At 45.4% G+C, this 22,802-nt stretch overlaps 1 long non-coding RNA gene across 1 annotated transcript; it reads left to right on the top strand.

The window, feature by feature from the left end:
• The first annotated feature begins 2,717 nt into the window (after nucleotides 1-2,717).
• Nucleotides 2,718-18,331, top strand: LOC125945213 (uncharacterized). Its single transcript, XR_007466697.1, has 3 exons — nucleotides 2,718-2,990; nucleotides 15,204-15,323; nucleotides 18,195-18,331. It is a non-coding gene; the product is annotated as an uncharacterized LOC125945213 (long non-coding RNA).
• Nucleotides 18,332-22,802: the final 4,471 nt, after the last annotated feature.

The raw sequence follows: 22,802 nt of genomic DNA, 5'->3' as shown, positions 1-22,802 counted from the left end.
ATTTTGCCGCATAGATTTATTAGATACATTTGGGGGCATGCTAAGCGATTCTGGTTTCGTTCGCGCAGCTGACACGCCAATGCACTCGTCTAAGCTTACATTTTCTTGCCATCCTAGTTTTATAAACTGCTGGTCGTTTATGCATTTATCAAAAAATCACTGGTCTGTGCGGTACACGCAGCACAGTCACAGCGTAAGCTGTGATTGGTTCCGTGGGAGCTCTATTTTCAGCACCACGCACTACAGGGTCTTCGCGGCAAGTCTCTTCACGTCGTTTTCACGAGAATGATCTGAACTGTCCGCTCGTCGTCGACAGCGAGCTGCGGCTTGTGCGGCTCTCTGCAAAGCGGTCTACTGAGCCCGACGTTGCCTGGTTGCAGCTGCGCGTGTAGCTCTATGATTCGCTTCTTCAGCAGTGGCTCGTACCTTGCGAAAAGGTGCCATAACGTGGACCGAAGAGTAAACACAATTATCCAGACTACGTGGCGTACATGTCACATCACTTGACCCGTGGCACGGTAGTTTCTGTTGATGATGATGATGATGATGGCTTATTGTCATCCCCTTCGAAACGGGGTGGTGACAAATATTCACCTAGCCTACTTGAGTTAGCCAGGTCCAACTACATGCAGCATGCAACTGCTATATGCAGCTGCTACATGTCGGGATATCTAATAGAATATAATTGAACTGCAATTTTGTGCGCAAGTTTGTACATATCGACGCTACGCGGCGCATAACTAAGCAGTTATGTTTCGCGTAGGGCCGCGCGTGTTCATGCGTGGCGGTTTGCGTTGCCTCTCCTGACCTTGAGCAGATAAGTTTACCGAGTGGCGATGCCATTCCTGAGCCCACTGAGATAAGTTTTGTGTGTACTTTCTTCTCCAGCATTGTGCGACACTTCAGTTTACAGTCGGCGTTTATGTTGTTCCTTACCCTCTGCTTGTGTCCGTGTCCAGACGCGTAACTTTTTTCTGACGTGATTGTGGAAACACGAAAACGGTGGCAAGCACACTCGTATACACGGCCCTTATGATGTACGTTATGGCTGCGATGCGATAACATTGTGGCACGCTATAAGTGAATGACTATACGCTCACATCCACAATAGATTCCCCCTTTGTCCATGGCTATACTTGACCTACTTCTGACATTCCGAACCTATCTAACTTCTGACCTGCAAACTTCGCTCCTACCGACTTTTTTCCCTAGAATGCTTCCAAATCCCTTCGCTGTTTCCTTCAACTTTCTTTGTTACTGTTTTGAGTGCTTAGTCCAAAACGCATGATAAAGGACCAGATTAGTTAAATTTCACTCTGTTGTGTCTCTAAATATACAGGGTATCCCTGCTAACGTTACTTTAGCTTAGATTACTTAAAAAATGATTGAATATACGGTGGTCGCCCCAACAGAATTCGCTCATGAGTGCAATTTTCGCCAGTGAATAAATTTATGTGTTCATAGCATGGCTCAATAAAGAAAGTTGTGTAAGCAGGTTTTTATTTTTGAACTAAATGTGACCTTCAATGGGACAGCTACTGTGTTCGAAAACGCTTCGTTCATTTGTTTTCAGTACGCTACATTCTGGGTATGTGCTTCTCGCGCATAATTCATAGCGTGGAAATGCCAAAAATGCCGCGTGATACTCCGACCACGCGCCGCGACTCCAGTACTCCCGAAAGGTATTTGAAAGATTTATCTGCTCTCACTTACTTGGAAACCTCTGATTCTGACACTTTGACAGTTCTAAATAAGGGCACAACATATACAAGGTAAGGTTGGTACGGAACATCCACTAGTTTAATAATAAGCAGGCACGACCAACCACCAACTGTGCCCGACTAGGATTATATATCGCTGTTTTTAAAAAAGTGAGAGAGAGAGAGAGAGAATGGGTGTGAATATCGATTATCATAAAAATTACGCGGTCTGCATGTGTGAAGCGTGGCGAATTTTATTTCGAACTTCTCATTCATCATTCCAGCACTGGGCCAGTATTTTGTAGCAATGTATTATGCTTTATTCTATGCTAGTCTAATCATCCACCGCTGGCTGCCGGCTGATCCCGTTGATAATGTGAGCGGACCGTCGCTCTGACCACTGACCAAGCGCGAAAAGGCATTAGCATCGGAAAGGAATCGCTACCAAATGCCGGCCCTGTTGTTGACCAGTACTGGCACCCGTATTCTCGCACGATCCTTAACTCGAAGCTCTTCTTGCACTCCACCAACTGCACCGCTGCCCTTCGGCTGAAGAAGAAACCACGCTTCTCAAGAACTACCTGGAGTGTCAGTGTAGCGCAGTGACCACTAATGTCGAGGGATGGCGCTGCCATCACCTTTTTTGAGTCGAGGTAGAGTGTTGAGTGGAAGAGCGCTTTAGAATACGGAGATGAGTGTCTTGGTAAACTAGTTACGGTGAAGTGCCCATCCAGTCTTCATGTTGTGCATAGGTTTCATAACGCTGTAAGTACGTCAGAATTCTCACACCGAATAGCCTGGCTTCCAGCCCTGTTCAAGGATGGAGCTAGTCTCTGCTTAGAAAACGCAGTCGCTTCCTTTGGGGTAGTGCCACACACACGTCCTCGAATTAGCTCTGCAGGTGCTAGCTCCGTGTTACATGAGCTACAATTCGTGCTCTCAAATAAAGAATTGGTCTATTGTGTGCTCTTAATGACGTCACTACAAGTACCGGCTGAAAGCATTTCAGGCTTACGCAAGCTGTACTTGTCCCGACCAGCAGCAAAATCGAGTACACAACCCATTTCGTTGTCCAATGTCTCGAACAAAACCCTTATTACAAAGAATTTTCTGGATCTGTTGAGATATTTTCAATTCAATGTGAAGAAGGAAAGTGCAGCCAGCAATAGAGATTGCTTAGAGCATATGGTCCTTGTAATCATTGCGGTTATTGCGGAAAGTCTAATCTCCTAATCGTGATGCTGTCATTCTCTGTGCTATGTGTCTTCTGCCTTACCTCAGGCATTATGGGTAAGTGAGATTTGCTTCTAAGAATGCGAAAAATGACATGGTTATTTTGCATAGATGGTGTAGCTCTTTTATTTTTATTATTCTGTTTTACACTATTTGTCCTGGTCTGTTCAGTTATCCGATTTGTTACCGTCAGAGTTCGCTGCTTACGAGCAATGGATGATATGAAAGTAACAGAACTGTGACAAAGGAACCCACATGTTAAAATGGCCTAATGGCAATGTTTGTTAAAGTGTGCAACGTTTAACAGCGAAGCTGTTCATGAGACTATCAGTGATCACCGAAGTTGCGTGCCTGTTTTCACAGTTTACCAACAAACGTAATAACTTCCGCAATTCATATCTTTCTTTTTTGTTGTTGTTATTGTTGTTGTTGTTGTTGTTGAAAGTTGGGGAATGTTAGGGGCAAGGTGTGCGTTAATTTTGACGGGTGCGTGTCTATTGAGCGGTATATAAAAATTGCTACACCGTCGTTTTTCGCCCGTTTAGACTGTTATCAGAAACGCTTATAAAATAACCCCCCCCCCTCCCCCCTGTGGGAGGGTCAAACACGGCCAAAATATCACATATACAGAAAATAATAACCACTCTATAGATGACGCATACCGGAAGTTTCAGCTGTGCACGTTAATTATTTACTCGGAAAATAATTACCGAATACTCGTCTTCTCTCAGTTGTTATGGGCTGTACGAATCACGTAGTTTCTTTATCCCGGTATTATCGGTGAACTATATGAGACATGTTATTTATATTTCGTTGCAGCAGTAAATATGCTGCGATTGACGAACGGTCATTGCTTAGCCTGTGCAGACGAAATACAACCTTTACAGAGTTACTTACAAGCGTTCCATGTTTCTCATAGTCCTAAAATGACTATACAAGACACCAACTTCAACTTCTGTGATGATTAGTATAATATTCACTGTAATGTGTAACAAAGATTTCACATTTCTAGTTTAATTAGAAGCCTAGAAAATAATTACTGAATTCTAGTTGTTTCCCTCTTTTCAGGCGTCATACGAGTCCCATAGTTGTTTTCTCAGGTGTCCTCGGTGAACTAAGCAACGCACCTAGTTTATATTTTGCGACAATAAGGAGCACCCTATGGATTATGTGTAGGCGAAGTTAAATGTGTGCGGTTTAATTGTGGCTTTTGAATATAATTACGTATGCAAGTGCTCCGGAGCGCTATGAGCGTGTTTTACGAGTGGCGCAAAATTTCGCCTCCGCCCTGGCTTAACTACATAAGCCACCACGATCAAATTTGCGAACATGAGGGGAACCTCGGCAATTTGTGTATGAACCTAAGTACATCCGGCATAAATACAGCTTTGGTAAAACATTTCTTCGTGAAGTACTCGAACGTCTTGTATGGCCATTTTGCGCTGTTTCCCAGTGTACCGAGACACAAAGTTTATACTTTGCGAAAATGAGGGGCACTCTATGAGTTACGAGTAGGCCAAATCTAAAATGCTTTGGGCAATTACGATTTCTGCAATACATTACGTATTGAAGCGCTCCAGAGTGTATGTGAGTAAGTTTCACGAGTAGCGCCAAATTTCGCATGCAGTTACAAACGAACCAGTCATTTACGGGCAACACTTTGAAGTGTGCGAATATAGTTGCTCGGGGCTTAAGCTTTTCCTACAACTGTTCAAACGAGACAGCTTTGTTGAAAATTGAGTTGGGATTCTGGAAGGTCGCACAAGTCTGTTGTCATTTTTACAGGTAATTAAAGCACATGAATTCTATCACACCTTAGTGGCAATCACACACCTTCTATAATGGCTTACTGTGGCTGTTCAAACTGACAAGTTCAAGTTCGGAGCCCCAAATTACAATACGACCTGATGGCTACTAACTGCAACCTAGTTCACAAGCTAGACAATACTGTTATGAGGACAAACAGAGGGCTACCAATACGTGCAACAACAGAGTAGCGGCACCTATATTCCCACCTATCAACGGTGGAAGCCTTGCAATGGCACAGAAGTATAATCTCAAATTCAGGGTGAAGAACGCGTAGAATGGCCAGCGACTGCTATCTAAATTCTTTAACACGGACCTGCGCCTGGCAGAATTCGACTCACTGCCTCCCCCCTGGGATGAAATAAGGGTGAAGGAGTGCTAGGCAGTTTCCCACTAGCACCAAAGGCGAACGCAACGAACGCCGATAAGCAAGAGTATCGGACGCAGAAGAAAAACACTCGGAGACAAAGTCTATGCAGATGCTTCGTTACAATATGCCGAAATTAATCAGAAGTCATACAGCTGCAGATCGTTACGGAAAACGCACGCAAACGCGCGTCATGTACCAAAGTGGTCACACCCACTCGAAGGTCACAGAGCTTGAGTTACAAGGCCTTCGAAGAAACTGTTGAACGATGTGATGTTGAGGGGCAAGACACTGTTTACATCTACACTGACAGCCAAAAGACCGTCAAACAATGAACACCCGACCCTACGCAACGACCATAGCGCACAGCACAAAACATGCTTGTCGCCATCCAGGGGACCATGCACACTAGACGCTCGCTGACAACGTGAAGACAGTGGAGAACAAAACGGCTTGTGAGGATACGGACAAGGAAAATAGAGACCACCATCGAAGCCTTCAAGACTGCTCGCCACCGCTGGAACACGCCAAAGACCTTTTCATCGGGCGAGGAGGAAAGGGCGCGCGACGAGCCTTTCCTCCTCTCCGGCTTGTGCGAGCCGGCGCGCCGCGGCTTGAATGTGTTGCCGGTCGCGCACCGCGGAACGATTTGGAGGTGTTTTAGATAGTTCTGAGTGCAATTTACGAGATGTCAGTTCTTACGAGGTCGTCTAACAACCATTCTGTAGCCTTTAGGTGCAACAGTGGCTACAGTATCTGGAAATTTCTCTTGGATGTGCAAAAATGCGACGCGCATAATCAGCCGTGGTGTGTGTATGTGTGGTGAACTATGTTGGATGTATCGGTTTACACTCGACGAAGAGTTGTAAAACATTTGCATCAGCCACCGGTATTGTTCTCACGCATTTTTAATTCTAGTACATTTCAAATCACTATCTCTGCGTTAGCCTCCTGCAAGAGACCGAAGGCTTTGCTCAACACAGCGAGCACTGCGGTTGGCAAACCAACATGATATAACCTTCGTGCTTTGATCGGCATTGCCTTTTTGCCATGTAAGGTGCAATATAAAAAAGGGATCGCATAAAGAGAATACAACATCTATTTGTAAGGACACCATTTCTGTAAGATGGGTGAATGCGTCGTAGATGACTGAACTCACGAGACTGAAAAAAAAGAGTTTATATGTCCTCCTTTTGCGGCAAAATAAAGCAGAACACGGCATAACGATGCAATAAGACTTCGCATGGTCGTGCCGCATGCTTGAACCGCTTGTAACATGCGCTATATAGGACAAACAGATCTATAACAGAGCATTTAGTACTGCCTCGGACGCTCGCGCAGTCTGCAGCTGGTCGTTCGACCACTCGAAAAGTATGATTCACACTGTACGGTATGCTATTATTATTAACCAAACTATTTTATTTGTGGGCGGAAACCTTGCCCAGCAAACAAGGCAGTCGTCCAAATTATCTACAGATAACAACTTGAACGCTTGTCAATGTAAACAGCACGACTTATTCTCCAGCAGAACGATACCCACGCTGTAAGGATCGTCAAATGGTTCGTAACTTCTCGTTGCAGCTGAACCAGAGCTTAGAATTACAGTGCTGAGAATGCTGCAGTAAGGTAAGATTCGTGAAACGAATTTTCATAAATACCTAACTCATATCCGAGGCTAATTGTAAGCCGCTCAAACAAACGCGCACACCTCGCGCTGGGTGCTCCGTTCGCCCTAACGCCAGCAGAAACTGCAGCCGCTTAATTATTTCAGACTTAAATTACTTCACTACGCCTCACAGGACCATTCCCCACGTAGAAGACGCCATTTCATGCTAAATAGACCGCGCGAGTGCGAAAACATCCACCAGAAACTGCCGCCGATCGTATATCATAGCATACAACACGGGCGTTCGCCCAAGCCAGCATGCCAACTGCCCATAGATGGCGCCACTGCCTGCGCAATGGCGGCGCCCATGAAAAAACGGTCTATGACTATGGTCCCTTGAATATTGGCTAGTCTGCCGTCCGCGCGCCGTGCCGTATGGAGAGGGCAGGACGCTTCCTGAATGAAAGTGTAGAGGGCGCTGCGAGCAGTGCTAATGCTACGCTCTTCGCTCGAGCGAGCAGTGCATGGCATTGTGCAATGTGCGGCCAGGCTTCCCATCTGGTTAACCTCCCTGCCTTTCCCCTCTCTTCTGTCTCTAGTGCGGCTGGCCGAAAGTTCTCGCTTCTCAACCTATGCGACCGTCAAACAACTTCGTTTTGCGACGAGATCAGTCGCGCGTCTGGTCGCGATCGCCAGTGGGAATGTGCCTTTACGTTGTGCGTGTGCTTAGGTGGCAGAGCTCGTCATTTGCATTTCTTGTTGGATTTTCCCCATCTAGTCAAACATGTTACAAACGCATTTGTCACTAATGGCTTCAACATACCTGAAGGTCGCGCCCATGTAGGGCCCATTCAAGAAGCGTGGAAAAAGGATAATAATAGTGCTTCACTTAAAGTGATGCCAAGTATTACCGTATCCATCCCAATTCCTACGGGAAAATAAGGCTTGCCCCAGCTTTCCATACATTTGACGACGAAGTAATCAAGGGGCTCTTTCTTTATAGCTCTCATTTAGAAAGAGCTTATGGTTCTGTTGAAGCAACAGAGAATTTTGCGAAAATAATGAACAAACTGATAGGGATAATGACTGCTCGTATTTCAAAAGCGGGTTTTGTACATGCAGTCACCGAACTACATGTTTGTGAAGGAGTTCCTCGAATATCTGACGAAATGAAAATAACACGCAAAGGCAACAGTTGGCACTTTTCTTAGCTCAAGTACGTACCACTGAGGGCCTCCGAGTGACAATCTAAAGCACGCTGAACTTGCTTTCATACCTCAGTAGCATTGACTTCAAGTACATACTTACTGCATGTTTGAGCCGGGACAAATTCGAAAATTTGTTTGGCATTGTCAGGCAATCTTCTGTAACTAACGATCACCCTACTGCTGCGCAGTTTTTACTTTTAATCAATTCACTTGCATTTTATAACCTTGCAAAACCACCTAAATTAGGAAGCTGTGCTCCAGAACTTATATAATAACTGCATTGGTTTCTGTTCCCAAGGTGTAACCAAAAAATTAGATTACAATACTGGACAAATTGATTGAGGCAGGAAAGTTTGGCGATGCCAAAAGTGCACTGGAATGCTGCGCTCTGCGCAGAAGCATTTTGTCAGACCGCACGGATTTTGTGACTGCAAGAAGCCATGACAAGCTCGTATGTCATGCAGCAGGGTACACGGCAAGGAATATTTTGGATGCGCATCAAGCATATCTCGCCAAAGCCCTTGAGGCACTTCAATATCGCGCCACCAGGTATATTCATTCTACATACTCCTACGACGTCAGCATTTCATACTTGAAAAAAGAATCTTCCTTATCGCTTCTACCTTTTCTTCGCCGCATTGCCACCCACTCCCTCTTCCATAGGTTCTACTATTCGACGCTTAATCGTCCACCATACATTGTCCCCCATCACGCCGGTCACAACGCATTGGCCATCCCCTTTTGTGGTGAATTTGGTTGGCAGGTAGCACAACCAAACTCACGCACAAATACATTTTCAGCTTCGTTTTTCTACCCAGCATCTAAAGACTGGAATGCCCTTCCTCATCAAGTCGCTGCGGTCACCTGTTCATCCCAATTCGTTCAAGATGTAACAACTTTTATGCAACGAATTGAAATCATTGTAACACTTGTTTGTATATGTTGTATCCCCACCCCTTATGTAATACCCCTACTACGGGGTCTTTAAGGAAATGAAATGAAATTAAATGAAATTTTAAAGAAGACCTCTGTAAAGAATGTGCGCTGTTGCTGACAATTGAAAAGAACACAGCTATAGCTAACAGCGAAGCTTCAGCCTTCACATTGCAGCTTGACTATGGAGGCTTGCTGTACCCCTCAGGCCTTCTAATAATTATTATTACTTTCCTTGAAGACAGCTTCACTACATTTTTTCCGTTTAAATGACAGCGTGAGAATAGCATTCTCGACTTTACTGCATTTATTTCTCAGGTGCATTTTCCTGCACTAGACTGTCTTAAAGATGGACAGCAAATCACTTGTGAAATAGTGAAGTTTTACACTCTTCTGCGTCACCGGTTTTTCACAAAGTCTCTCAATAATGAAAGGACAGCAAAGAAAGAAATGCTAAAACATTTGAAAATGCGAAGATGCTAATAACAGCATTTCACCAATTGCATCACAAATGAGACGCAAGCTCAGCGGCCTTGTAATTGTCTTTTTTCAATAATTTTTCGTCTTATTCACGAACCTCTTGCCAATTCATCGGTTGCTGTGTGCTGTAATTTGTTTACATTGTTTTCTAAAGGTTCTTTATCCTTATTTTTATAGTTTGTTTTTTGGTGTTTTCGCTCACTCTTAAGAAGTGGTCACTCTCTGGAAGTGCTTTCTCTTTGTCTTGTATAGGTTTTGAACGAGCTTGACGTTTGATTTTTTTTACCCTCTACTATGCCAAATTGCACACCTCTACCTCATTTTTTTTTTACTTTCAACCACTCCAGCCATAACTACCAAATGGCAGTTGGCAGTACAGCATGAATAAATAAAGTCAGTGCTCAACCTGTTCAAGGCTGAGCAGTCGCTTTGCGTTCAGAGGAAAGGGCTTTCTAGTATTTCATTGTTGCTTGTGCTAAAAAAATTATCTAAACAAAGTTGTCATTTTTTTTCATTTGGCTCTGAGGCAGTCAGCGAGCAAGGTAGAATAGTCGTATCCTCACTCCACAGGCATGCTTGCGATGCGGCTCAGCAAAAAGTCTTCGCGAATGAATGCCACGTTACGCGGCTAAAACATCTCATCACAGCCGTAACAAATGTTGCATTAATGCGACACAAAATCATTAATAAATAAATATGGCTAAACTACGCCGAATGCGAGCGCGCTTCGCCCACATGCAGCCGGGCGGCCGAGCGCCGCGCCCTAGCATGAGGACTGCTCGCAGCGCCACCGCCACCGTCATTCGGAAACAGTCCTCAATCCCGTCGGCGGACGGCAGACTAGCCAATATTCTAGGGACCATACTATGACTCCCCGTCGCAAATCGCCGCAAGGGACCACCAGATTGCCCAGCTGAAGCAGGAGCGTAATGGTCTGCTTCGGGTGTCCATCTCCAGTATCCCTTACCATTCCTGCTAGCATTCTAGAGTTAGCAGAAGATCTCGTCCACAAAGTCTGGCCTAGGCAGCGATCACACCGGTAGTGTTGAATAGATGTAGTCAAACACAGGTTGCTCGACCTTCCCTGAGATTGCTAACGTTCACCCCGAAAGCCCGGCTTTGGTAAAAGCACACCCGACCCTTCAAGGTGGCATTCTGCTACCTCCGGATAGCACCTCAAAGAGACGCCACCCGCACATGCAGGCATTCTTCTTTATACCTGATTCCCTCTTCTCATTTTAATCCGCAGGCCATTATTACAACGTAAAGATTTATTCAAGAAAATAATAAATGAATGAGTGAACAAACAGACATGCACGCAGCCCATGCACAGCAGTTTTCACTGGTTTGGCGCCGGTGGCGGAACTGAGGAGTAATACCTGCGAAAGGTGATCTGTGATACGGAATGTTGAATCCTGGCGGCGCCCTGCTTTCTGATGCAAATAGCATTCGTTGGATATTTAAGGCACTTTCCGCACGCTATCCATACCTATCTGTGTCTCGAACCGTTTTCCCGCCAACTTCGGTTTCTGGATAGTCCGTGGTCTAATGGGTAGCACATCCATTAGACCACGGACTATCCAGAAACCGAAGTTGGCGGGAAAACGCATCAATCCGGAGCCCTCCACTACGGCGTACCTCATAATCAGAACTGGTTTTGGCACGTAAAACCCCAGAAAGAAGAAGAAGATGGGTAGCACATCGGGCCGCCGTGGTAAAGAAAACTGCTGCAAAACCAACTGTGGGACCGACTTGGTTAAGTGGGTGTGTGATGATTGGTAGGCCTATCATCTACTCTAATATGAACCTCTGTGATGCCAACTTTGCTGACTGGGCATGTGCTGTTGCGGCCCTAGTAGCGTACGCTCGCGATGGCCGTAAAGAATGTGGATGATCGGCCAGATGCAAACTAGAGAGGGCGCTCCGGGCTCGCGGGCCCCAACGATGGTATGCTGTTCGCTGGCTAGCCGTCGTTGTTAAACGGCGGCGTTCGCAATAAAGGGCAGACAGCCCGCATCGACAGGTCGCCTACAGTGCCACTGGCTACGTGCCACTCTTAATGGCAAAAAAATCCCTTAAATGCCTAATCGGTGCTGTGCGGAATCATACTCACGACATATCTATTTAGACAGCCTTGTCTGAATAAATATTTACACCCGCGCCACGCGCAGACTTTGTGGCGCCATGGCGCATCGTGTCCAGTAGGATCCGCGAGATAGGAGCCTGGCGGCATACACGCCTTGTACATGACGCGTTTCAGCGTTGGTAATACGGTGTGTCGATGCATTGGTTCAATACTAATTGCATTAACACTGACTTTCATCGTGAAATAGGCTTTGTCGGTATTTTTTTTTGTCTCTTTGAAAATTCTTGCAAAACACTTCAAAATTTTTGCGTCAGTGCCCGATGGACATCACAACTACAGGAATGGGGTTCCGGAAACGCATATATCAAGGTTTACGAATTTAAAACAACGCTACTGTCTACTTTAATAAAACATCAGAATTACCTTCCCCCTTTACATACTGACTTTATTACTTCTTTCTTCGTGCGGTTGTGACAACAAAAAATCCAGCGTTTCGTATATACTTATTATTCTCGGTCATTTCATAGCGAAGGCCTCGAATCTGACCTGCACAAATTCGTAAGAAAGTGGACGGGGTGGCGGCCACCTCAGTAGCCCGTTCCGCAAACCCCCACACGCGCAACGCGGAAGGCGTGGGTTCTAGTTCCTCCGGCGGTCAGTCTACCTTCTCAGCCATTTTCGATTTCCTGTTTTCCCGAAATTTCCCACAAACATAACGACTAACGTCCTCTGTGCATTCTATCACTTCAATGTCTGCTTTTAGGTACGGTTGTGAAACACAAAAAAAGTCCAGCCCCTGTGACCTCGGTATTCTTCTCAGGCTTCAGAAAGAGATATTTTAGTAACTTTCGTTCCTGTGTAAAGTATCAGTAAGATACAAATGATATAGCTGTTTCAGAAAACAACACCATGTGGAGTAAAGCATGCTAGAAATAAATTATCTCTTCATTCGGCGTACTTCATTGCGAAGTGATAGTAAAATAATTTTGCAAGAAAATTCAAACTGTATTTCCGCTGTTTCTCCCGCCTGACTCATCTATGATAACATTGTCTTTCATCAGCCTGAGCTAGAGGTTGTATCGCCTTCCAACTTTTTTGTTCGGGCGATGGCTTTTATCTGTGTTGCCGTGGTTAAGTCCCAAAACTCCCTACAAGAGAGGACAAACGAAGCATTTAAGACAAAAAATAAAATTTACAACGTTGCAAGGAAATCAAGTTGACTCTCTGCTAGAATAAAAATATGGTGAGAAATACATTTCACCAAGAATTTGGGAATTTCAAAAAAAGGAATAATAGTGCTCAGAACAGAGCAAAATATTCAAGGATGTATCACTGCTGTAAAAGAGGTATAAAGGGGCCTTATAACATAAAACTGTTCTAATCTGCTTTTATTCGAATCTCCTAAAGTCAAATTTACGTAACCGCCGGCATAAGCATCGGGCGGTGACACGCAGCGCTGTCTGAACAACCCAATCAAACGCTCTCTTCGTTTGTAGGAGGTCACCTTTGTCCGCTTTCAAAACGAATAACATTGCCTACACGGAGCGGTTTTTCCTAATTCACTACAAGAGGCGAGAAGCACGCTCAAGTGGAGAGGGTTTTGACGGGGCCGATCTAGTGCAGTGAAAATCGATAACCAGCGCCGGCGTCTCCAGTTGGCCCGCTTCCCTTTACTTACCTTGCGTTGGCTGGTTGAAAACAGCAGCAGCGTGCAACGGAAGGTTAAGAATGCCGCTAAAACGGATCCTCAGTAAGGAAGTGTTGGCAGCGCCATGTCGTAAACGGGCCGAAAGAGCTCGATAACGTTTTACTGCCACACAGAAGGGAATATTATACGCAAATAAATTCTTGCTCACCGGCAGCTGCGATTTGTGAGTGCCTGGGCGATCGGTGCGCAGCCATCTTCTATTCCTTTCGGAACGGGGCAGTCTCTGGCTATTCATAAAAAAAAATCAGTTTTGTTCGGCATATTGATGCATCTTTAACTCGTGCACGTCACTTTGACGCGGTGAGTTTCCGTGGTTTTGTGACGTCGCGTGACAGACAGGGGAAGTGGGCGCGCAGCCTGAAAACTTTTGACCAATAGGAGAGGGCTAATGGCGAAAGGGCGTTGAATCGGGAAGAATTCTTTTTGTTTTGTTCGGTTTAATCATTCATAATCAGTGTCTACACATCATATCAGATGGGAAGCTATCACGGTTTCTGTGACGTCGCGTGACAGACAGGAAAAGTCGGCGGTAGCCCAAAAATCTTTTTACCAATCGTGAAGGGCTTATTGCAGAATTGGAATAGAAAACGTTGGAATAGTTTTACGTTATAGCGCCCTAGATCGAGTTGAAAATTCTAGCAGCTGCAGTCTGGCCTTCACAAGGTGCTTTTAAAGTCGTGGTAGGTTGCGTTGCTGCGAAACAGTTCAACGCGAAGTAGACAAGTCGACACGGGTGTCCACCTTCCTGAGTTATCCTAACAGCCAGCACCAGCGGGCCATGAAATGCTGGATCACATATTGCGTCTCTTTCAAGCATGCTCGTGGCAGCAGTGGACGAGCATCAATTGCAGTCAACGCAGCGCCTATCGAAGGGCACTGCTCAGGCGCATGCCCTGATGCTTCAACAACAGGGCAGTCAAAAAAATGTCGCTGGCATTTGAGCAATTTAGGATCTAGAAATGAGGCTCCCTTGCAGTCACTGTTTCACGTGCACATGCATCCTTTGCTTCCGTCCTCTTTTTCGTCCATCATTCATCCGTTTGATCGCTTCTCCTCTGCCACAGTGCAATGTAACAGCATAAATCACGAATAATGCGTGCAATCACTCTCGCTTTTCGCTGAATTCAGTCTCATCTGTCGAGTTATTTCTGACTGTGTATTTGTAATCATTTTTTGAGAGCATCATAGGCAGAGTAACTGTAACTCTATCATTATCAACAAGGCATATTTTGAGCCCACTGAAGAAACAATCCCTCTCGCAGCAGTTAACTTATATGCCTGCAAATTTCAGCAACACCTCTTAAACCTCTGCGATCTATGATTGCGCCTGTCATCCCTAGAACTTATTTTGTTGCTATTTAGGCAACTCGTTAGTTGCGCGGATTGCATCACTATAGTTCTGCGGCATTGCTCGCTAGCCTGCCAATTTCCCACTGAAAGTTATAGCGAGGCTTGGAAACATTTTTTATTCGTTTTTCTGCATCTATTGCATGCTTAGAAACGATCTATTTTGACTGGAAAACTTGTTTATTACACGAGTATAATGACGCTTTGAAGTCATTCTTCACAATGCCTCGAAGTGTGTTGCTCAAGTTACAGTACATAAATTACCAAGCAACCATTATGTTAACCTTGAATCGCTGAGGTTAATTTCTTATACAGTATACTGAAGATATGGAACTTATGAATGAACACACATTAAGTGAATTGCATTCCAGCAACAGCACCTACGAATGCATCATGAAAACCAATGCCACCTCTCAATTTTCGCCCAGAAACAACCCCTTCCAATCACAATTTCACTTGGCTTGCCGCTGGCAGTACTGCAATATTTTATTGGCATTATGCTCATTTCTGAACACTAGTTCAATTTTTTGCTCAAAGAAGCTTACAATATTTAGGAATGAGCAGCAATGATAGCTGTATAGAACTCAACGTGGGAAATATGATGAAATAAAGCCTCACTATCGCCACGCTCGGATAACAGCGGTATTCTTCAACGGATTAGTGTTACGCTTTGGGCATTGATACATAGAACAACCACTCTTCTTTATTATTCTTTTTATTATTTTACAGCTGCCAGTTCACCCTCGGCGTGCAAGTCCAGCGGTCATAAATGCAGGCTATGGTTTTTGTGCCGGAAGGAAGATAAAGTGAAACTGGGAGGCTGTGGGTTCTTCTCCACTTGCTGCAAGAGTAAGACAACCGTTCTAATACTTCGCTCGCGTAGATTAAATAATGCCTCCATTGAACGACGCTTGGCTAACATATTCGGAAACAACATCGTCAAGGAAAAGAAAGCTAAATAGGAGGGCAGGATACAAAAAGAGCGAGAATTGTACATCTTGCAATTAGGGTAAAAAAATACGCAAGAATGCAATACAAATTAACAAGACTTGCGCTGGAGCGGCGAGGCGGCCGGCGCTGTACTTCTATCCTAAATGTTAAGGAAGCAGGGTGTCGGTTTGGGGTGTCATTTCTGTGACAGTGTAGCCTCAATTCGAGACCTGCCTGCGTACTACACTTATTACCGTAATGGGCACATAGCAGGCATCAACCGACCCGACTTTCGCCTCTCTTTAGAGCTTAATTGCCCTGGAAAAGAAGCCGGCGCCACGCCAATCGCGTCGAATTCTTTGGGCACAACGCAACGCCGAGAAGGGGGGTCTGGGCCACTCCCATGGCGGCGATTTCCAATGTGGCGTCCCAAAGCACATATTAGGTGGGGGCGCACTCGGGTTGTGGATAAACGTCCCTTTCCAAGAGTTGAGGTCCCATCATGGCCGAGCACCTGGCCGTGAGCGCACAGGTGCCTATTGTACTGGTAGGTACGGTACCCGGCGACAGCTATAGTGTGCTTCCCAGAACTGTAGCGGACGCTCTACAACAAGGATATCTGAGGTTGCCAAGGGGGAGCACACAGGCCGTGCGTAGAAATATTTGCAGGTTGACCTCACGTGGTGACAATCGCTGCACGTATTCCAGCAGCAAGCCAGATGGCATAGCTACTCATTAGAAAAACAGGTTTGTTTCACGCGTCACTGGATTCGAACCCAGTAGCTGCCGCGGTCAACCACTAGGACATCATTGTGGCTCACTGCACCAGAATTATGTTAGCTTTACTTGAAGGCTCAGTACGCTCAATGTTCTTGCGAGTGTTAACCTATTCGATGGTGGGCTGGGATCAGTTTATTCGGCAGCTGTGCCCAGCCAAATATTCTGGGCCCGTATTCACAACAAGCTCTCATAATGTAATTGTTGGCAAGAAAAATTTCAGCCAGTGCTGATGCTAGACATATTCTTAACTAAGTTATCCGGCCAATAGCAAGGAACACTTACGAACGAAAAGTTTTGTGCATTCGACCGCCGGAGTGTATGAGGAGGTCTGTTTGGAAACATTTTGTTTAGAAAACACAAAACAACCTGTGACACTAAATACTTTACGCTAAATCGCGGTATGACCTCACTAACGTACAATTTGAACGTTTAAGCAGTTAGACCAGAATATAGCCGTCACATAATAATGTTTCCTCACTTTCAAAATCATATGTATAGTAATCATCCATCTCGAATTTTTTATATAGGGGCCTCGGGAAAATGCCATTCTTGTTTTCCAATATTACCATAATTCTTAAAGGAACTGACAACGGTCAAGAAATTGTCGTGAGACGTTGATGGCAATGTAATGACTACGATTTGTAGTGATAGGATCACCCGCCGCGGTGGCTCAGTGGCTTGGTGTTGGGCTGCTGAGCACGAGGTCGCGGGATCGAATCCCGGCCACGGCGGCCGCATTTCGATGGGAGCGAAATGCGAAAACACCCGTGTACTTAGATTTAGGTGCACGTTAAAGAACCCCAGGTGGTCCAAATTTCCGGAGTCCCCCACTACGGCGTGTCTCATAATCAGAACTGGTTTTGGCACGTAAAATCCCATAATTTAATTTTTTAGTGATAGGATCAAGTAAGCTGTTCGCAATTTAAGTGGGAATTATAATTTTAATTTGGGAAATAAAGTACAAAAAACCTCTAAGTGGCGCAGATTGGCGGTGAAGCCTTGGTATTTCGGATGTAGTGTATGAGATCACTGCAAGTAAGTCGGCTGTTATTAAGTACTGCATCCTTATCAGTTAAAATTGTAGTTCGTATATTATTACGCTATTTGTCTTTATTCTATGCACATGATTACTGTTGTACACGCGCCGAATTACGAGCACACATTCGAGCTAAATCCTTTGTTACAACCTGCTCAGGATTTCTAGACACGACACACTTACGAAATCAAAAGAGCACGCGTGCCTGTATATAAATACGGCAACACGCTGAACTGCGTATCGCGTGTAAAAGCATCGTTTCACTTTAGAGAACTTGGCTAGGTTAAAAAACCTTTTTGACTTGTCAATGACCAAATCTGTTCCGTAGGAAACCACGAAAGCACGTAGCTGTGATTGTGGAAATAATTTAGCACGTCGGAAAACATGAATAGCAGGAACATGGGCTTGATAGCCAAAGTAATACGTTCTGACAGCTACGACAGCGTTTGTCGCCCGCCTCCCACCAATACCGCCGTATAATCGCTATCGCGCTCACCTATCACTGTTTCCCGCATACTTCCAGTGACGAATGCCTCCTTACTGCAATCGAAAACTTCTAGTAAAAAATGTTCCGCAGCGTTTTCCGTGATACCACTGCATGATTCAATACTCTGACCGGTAAGCTTACCATTGCACTAAAAAAAATGGGTCCCAGGAAAATTGGTTGTCCGCCCTTTTGTGCGCAAATAGGAGGCATATCAACATAATTATCTAAACTTTGTATGGCACGCGCTATTCTAAACATTAGTCATCATGATAAGAGATCGTAGTAAACAAGCACGGCGTACCAGTGTCAACTACTTAACGATTAATGACTGTAAATAGCACGACTGCAAGAACGCACCTGCACAAAATATGCTGCTTAACACAACTCAAACAACTGAAGGCGGTGGATACAAAACAAAACCTCAAGATTCCATTGTAGACTAGGCTGCCATGCTCGCCTACATAATCGTGAATTTTTGCCCCCGCAGGGAAAGCGAAGACTTGTTCATCGCTTCACGGGACCTGTCAAGGAGCCTCCGAACGATGCGCTGGACTTGTACACTCGGAAATGCCATGCCCTGAAGGCAAACGCTGTTGCGTCCCCGTTTTGCACTAGTGACCTTCGGGAACTAGTGCAAAACTTGCGGCTTCCAATGGAAGACTTACTCGTATTTTTTCACTTGATCCTATCTGCTTGAAATAAAGCTTTTTATATTCAATGACGTGAAAGAGTGCTTTCGTTAATGGAAAAGGCTTTAGTTGCACCTAATGTGCGTATGATACACAACTTGTTGCATCATATCTAAAGCAACATTCTTAACTGTGAGTGTGAGTTTCACTTTCGTGCATTGTCATGCGACATCATTGTTATTGGCTACACCGCAGTGCTGAACACAAGCCCCCTCGTCCCTACGAAACGCCGTTCTGAACGAGCTTAGGTAAGTTCATATGCTGCGACTACAACAAAAAATTGGTGCACTCGTGTGCATCGCGATGAGATTTTCTAACGCACATGCTTAAATGTTTGTACAATGTTTTGTCTTAAGCTTATCAATATTCGCGCTTACGTTAGTGCGCCGGTTTCTTAAGTGATCGCACGAGTTGTTTATGTAAAGTTCACATCAATTCAACATGCGCGTTGGATCTGCGTAGTTTGTTCACAAATAGGCCTTGGTCTTTCACTCCATAACGAGTAGCCCTTTTTTTGGCTTACACTTTCTCGGCATTTAGGGTGTGCTTCGGTCGCATGACACCCACCCACTACTAAACCGTCACAGGCAATGCACGCGTAGGCGCAGCTGTTGTCCGTGATCGAGTCACCTAATAGGCGAGGAAAAGACAACCGATGCCAAGCACTAGAAAAGAGTCAAAGGAAACATAACTCCGCTTTTAAGTCATGCATACCCATTGTGTCACAGCAGAACATCCACCTGAACGACTGACCCAGTGCCAAAGTTGTCTATTCAGACGAGTGGAAATTGGGGCTAGTTGGTTATTCCCTCGTCTTACGTGCCGTTGTTATTGCGAAATCCTTATACGCCCCATTACGCGCACATCCCGCGTCGTTGTCGGCGGCGTGATCGAGCGAGGTACCGAAAATTGCCCACGGCGCAGAGTGAAAACACGTGAAAAATGCTCGGATTGGCGTCACATTTCTCAGAGAGGTTCCTGTAAACAAAGTGAATGAATGGCTTTGAAAATAAAATATTGTACATTTTGGTCTGGGTGGGAATCGAACCCGGGCCTCCGGGTACGAGACGAGCACGCTTCCCCGACGCCACGGTGGCTCCACGGTTCTGGCTGACTAAAGGTGTGGCTATTGCGTGCGTCATTGCACACGTCACGTCGTAGCCATCTGACAGACTAAAGGTTTCACCAAAGGGACTATAATGTTTTAGCATTCCCACACGTAAGCAGTCTTAAGTGTTTCTGACGAAGCTTTTAAACCTGTTTGTTCCGCCACATTCCCAGTGACCTAAGTTGCCCCCAAATGCAGTTTCATTTCATCCTTTCGAACTCATCACATGAGCTTTTATCACATGAGCTAAAATACCATTGAATTGTAATATAACATTATGCAGAACTACAAGATTATACGGTTTACGTAACAAAACAAAACAAGTGTTATATGGAAGCATTTAGGAAGACTACGGGGTTTCACGACAGGCAAATGTAGGTTAATTTAGTTGTCTTAGTATGATAGCTGCTAGAAATGAAATCGAAGTAAGCTTCACGACATGGATATGTAGGTTAATTTATTTGTCTTAGTATGATATCTATTAGAAATAAAATCCTAGTAAGCAGATGAATGCGCGCAAAAAAAAAGAAATAATTTTTCTTTTGTAGCTGCAATGACCAACGTTGTATCTGTGTCAGTTCAAATGATGGCAACAAATAATATTGGCATTAGTTTTTCTGTAGTCCCTTCAGTGTATCTTGTCAAAGAATAGCTTTTAGCTGCGCTAGTTCGTAATTCATCTCGATAAATTCCTTTTGAGCTCAAGAGAATGCACTCACACACATCCACCCACTCACGCGCCCAGTCCTGACCAAACCACAGCTATAACGCAGCACTAAATTCCGACTAAGTACGCTAAATGCGCATGTTATTAGAATAAATTACCCTCTCGACATCGTTACCCACAACATTTGTTGAAATCCAGCCGAAGTTCGTCTTTTTTTTTTCTTTTTGAGAACGCAGAACATTCAGTTCCGCTGTTGTGTTGCGGTGTACTTAAACACATTCCCGAAGGGGCAGCGTCTAAAACTTCTGGGCATTGATTTGGCCCTTCTTATGCCTTGGAGTCAATCTTGGCCCGTCAAAAGTGCCTATTCTTATCTGGCCGACAGAACAGCCATTTAAAAAAATTCTTCGGCCCTTCCACTCCCTGAAGATAGTTAACCAGCGAAGCAGAAACGTGCGGCCCCGGTGTTTTTCCGTGGGTTAATCCCGAGGGTTCATGGAAGTATTTCTCAATTATGAGGTTACATACACGTTCGGCCGTGACGGAGAGAACGACGTCACTGACGGTATGACCGCAGGCCGCCGTTGTCGCTTGCATTCGATGTCTCGAGTTTGCTCGGCGGCGTGGTTAGCAGCATTCGCGCGCCGTTGCCGCTTGCGATTCTGCAAAATTAAATTGCTTCAAAATTAAATCTGTCTGTTACGGTAATACAATGAATGGCTCATACCCCTTAAGCAATGGCTTTTGACCGCGTAAACGCGGCCTCCCCATTACGACGACAGAAGAGAAGGGAAATTCCACGCTGGAATGGTGAGCGGCAACGCAGCCAGCTGAGGACGAAGACGAACGCGGGAGCAGTGGCACGAGCGCGCGCGGAGCACGAGCGCAACCCGAGGGGCGCCAATGAGCCAGCTGCGGAAGAAGACGACAACGCTAGAGCCAATGCTGATGATGATAGTTTTCTGTACACAGGCTATTTCGCCTAGCAATAAACGATTTTGCCTAGCCAAATACGATTTCGCCTAGACATATAAAGCTTGCTGTACAGCCCCGCCCTGGAAGACCAGCTTTGGCTCGTAACCAGGGGCCAGGCGGCGAGAACAGTATATGGATTTTCGTGAAGTGGGAACCACTTTCATCCGGCGCATGCGCTGAAAAGCTCGCGAAATAGTTTTTCATTCATTCAATCCGTTGAAAAAGAGAGTGAACTAACATACGAATGGCTGTCGACCAGTAAGCATTCAATTGAGCTCAAAGCCTGGACGCTTACTATCTGCGTCTCGCAGCGGAATGGCGACTAAGGTGCTAATCGAGACATAGTGAGAGAGAGCGACATTATGATACAAACAGATCATTCCGAGCCGTCGTCCGAGCCGTCGTCGTTAGAAAAATTCAGAGACCTACCCCTATGTAAAGACGGAAGACCAGCGAAGCTGTACTGGTTCATAACTATATTGCGTTATATAAGGTTAGTTGCTGTATTGATTGAATAAAGACACATACACATGACTTCGTTGTTGTCCTTCTCTCTCTCTCTCTCTCTCTCTTTCTTTCTTTCTTTCTTCCTTTCTTTCTTTCGTGTCCCTGGCTCATACCCGCATATGCAATGTGGATATGCGCCACACGTGATTTTATTACCGTTAATTGTGACGTAGACGAGCATGTGATGTTATGGATGTCATGACCTATCAGTCATGTTAGTCCTACATTCGTAGCCTTCCATGCCAATTTTGGTATATACGAAGTGAACGAGACGCCACAATGTGGCACGACGCATCAGAATTGTTGTCCACTACACTTCAGGTTTTCTACGGACGCAATCTCCTGGAACGTAGCCCATAACAGCGTCGCTATAAAAACTTAGGTGGTGCTTTGAGGTAGGGAGGTTCCCTGAATATGCCGGATGCGCTGCAGGAGTAGTCGCCAGAGCTTGGGGCGAAGGTGTTCCGGTGGACTGGTGCAGCTCAGCCGCGAGTGCGGAACTGAAGAAAGAAGGGGTGGAGAAAAGGCGGCGATGATATAGAGCGATGACATGTCCAATAGGTGTGGAGTATGTATGGTCTGCCCTCGCTCACCTGGTAGGACGGGTGACCCCGCCGGCGCACTATACAATGTTTAACAGCATCGTTGGCCAGTGTGAGCGTTTGATCTTGGCAGACGAGGAAAGCGTTGTGGTAGTTGAATGTATGAGGACGAGCGGAAGAGTGCGTGTGCTTTGTCGAATGTCTCTCAATCTAGATAGACGCTGCTTTCTGTTTTTGGCACAACGAGGCATTGGGCAGTACACATAGGGCACCACAATACGGGTGCTCACATCTGCATCTCGCGAGTGCGGGACTGAGCGAGCTCGTTTCCCTGCATCCCCTGGTGTCCCGGTACCCACTCCAGGATGACCGGTAGTTTTATGTGTGGTTTTATGTGTGGTTCATGCGCTGCTCGGATGTGAGAAGGTAAGGTGTTGTGTGCGATAGCGCGAAGCTGTCTGATCGAATGGTGATGGTGGGTAGGGTATGCAAAGTGAGGGTGATTGCTTGCCAAATGGCCAGAACCTCCGCATCAGTAGGTGTAGGCACTGTGGCGTTTCTTCAGAGGGTGGTTTCTTGAGTGCCAATGACCGCTCTGGTGGTTAAG

This window comes from Dermacentor silvarum, chromosome 4, assembly GCF_013339745.2.
Source record: "Dermacentor silvarum isolate Dsil-2018 chromosome 4, BIME_Dsil_1.4, whole genome shotgun sequence".
NCBI classification, from domain to species: Eukaryota; Metazoa; Arthropoda; class Arachnida; order Ixodida; family Ixodidae; genus Dermacentor; species Dermacentor silvarum.
This window is presented reverse-complemented; position numbering and strand designations above follow the sequence as displayed.